Genomic DNA, 1855 nt, shown 5'->3' on the forward strand with positions numbered 1-1855 from the left:
GGGGCTGGCTTGGGCCAACAGGAGGGTCTGAACCAGCTGGAAGCAGTACCAGACTGACGAGCCTTCAACAGCAGCTTAGTCGCTAGAGAAAGGAAATGGCCACACTAGGAATTTGAAATACCCCAGAACAATGCATCAGATCTGTCAATTAAAATTGCTTCTGGTATTTGCTACATCCCCAGAGTCAAATCATCCTCTTCAGGAGACATATTTGGAGGCCCAAGCGCACACAGCAGGAAGCATGGGGTCACAAATGAACACAGCGGAGGTGCCGCAGACCCCCGTTTGTCACAACCAGGGATCCAAAAATACTGTTTCAGCAGGAGAGGCCAAGCCTTGCAATACTGAGCACCCACATGGCAGCATCCCCCCACTTCAGGGAGAAGCCTTGCCCCATGCATGTGTCTGCATGTGGGATCCCAAACTCCTGATGTAGAAACAAGACCCTGCACCTTCCCTACCCCAACATCTGCCAAGGGTTTCTCACCACAACTCTGCCCCATTGTTGGGGTCTGCCCTCATCTCCCCCTCCCTACACAAACACAGATCCCTCAATGAAGCTCATTATCACCCCACCAGCCTCTGTCTTGTACCCTGAAGGGGCTGACTCGCTTTGTACCCACCACCAGGAACCCTGCAGACAGTGCAGGACCCTACAAGAGGCTTGTCCTGACCTCATTTTTACCTGCTTTGTTGAGGTTTTCTTGGAGAAGGGGCCAGTGCTACAGAGGTTACTCCTCTTTCCCTGGGGTAAGATGCAGGGCTAGGACAAGCAGCTAGCTCTACCAGAGGCAAAGGGTCAGGAAAACTCTGCAAGAGGAGCAGGGCTGGTTGGAGATGCTTCTCCTACATCACCTCCTCCTTCCCACAGGTGGGACTGTAGTAGCCTGGCTCTGGGTCCTCTTAGTGCTGATTACTTCCAGCTGGGTCCACCAGATTGCACCCCACATCCATCCCTAAGCCAAGGCTTCATTGCACTCATCAGATTCAGCTGTGCATTGTCCCTCACTCAGCCCCACATGCCTCATTATGTTCCACTTCACTCCAGCCAACATGGTCACACACCTACAAGCTTTCTAAAGGGCCACTGTCTTTACCCAGGCCTCTCTTCTCTGGCCCTAGTGCACACAGCGGTCTCTTTAGGACTGAAGGGCTTCAGGTGAAGTGACATCATTGGGCTAATTATTGGTCATAAGTGATACGTAATGGCCTGTGTTAGGCAGTGAGTTAGATTAGGTGATCTACCAGGGTGCCCTAGTTATAAACTCACTGAAACTATGAATAACTAGGTCAAGACTAGTGTATGATCCCTGCCTGCATATTAGCTGGCTGGTGCCAAGAGTCATCCTTTCATTTCCATGGGAACTATATTCACTTGGAAGTATCACAGATTCTCCCAGAACAAAGCACTACAAGACTGGGAGAGCAATGGACTGGGCTCTGCATAGCTAATCACTGCAGCACCATCACTGCTTTCCAGGAAGGAGGAAACCAAAGCTCCCTTATTGTTCAGATAAGGTTTGTAAAGCTTTTCATCAACAAAAGGTGCTGTGGATTAGCATGATTCACCCATGTTTTTCTTCTTTGGGATCAGACTGCTATACGCTCAATAACTAGATCATGTGAATTTGCTTGTATGGTCGGTTGGGGGGTGGGGGTGGAAAAGGAGTAAATCATATACCCGATTCATAGGACACGACTAATGAGTCACAAGGAAGCAATATGAGCCTGATGACTGTGTGAGTAAGTACCTCGCTGCATAGAGAGATAAAATTAAACTGCAGAAGACGGCATTAAAGTAACTGTAAATACCCTGGCCTAAATGCATAAAAGAGGGGAAATTCAGAGTTATGGA

At 49.1% G+C, this 1855-nt stretch overlaps 1 protein-coding gene across 1 annotated transcript in view; it reads right to left on the minus strand.

Moving 5' to 3' along the window:
- The window catches only part of AFF2 (AF4/FMR2 family member 2), a 635691-nt gene extending 634849 nt beyond the window's left edge, over window positions 1–842 (minus strand). Inside the window, exon 1 of the mRNA XM_019521659.1 lies at window positions 686–842. The gene's annotated coding sequence lies outside the window, so the exon portion shown is untranslated. The remainder of the gene's footprint in view (window positions 1–685) is intronic.
- Window positions 843–1855: the final 1013 nt, after the last annotated feature.

Source organism: Gavialis gangeticus, unplaced genomic scaffold, assembly GCF_001723915.1.
Source record: "Gavialis gangeticus isolate Ggan-Ray unplaced genomic scaffold, GavGan_comp1, whole genome shotgun sequence".
Classification (NCBI taxonomy): Eukaryota; Metazoa; Chordata; order Crocodylia; family Gavialidae; genus Gavialis; species Gavialis gangeticus.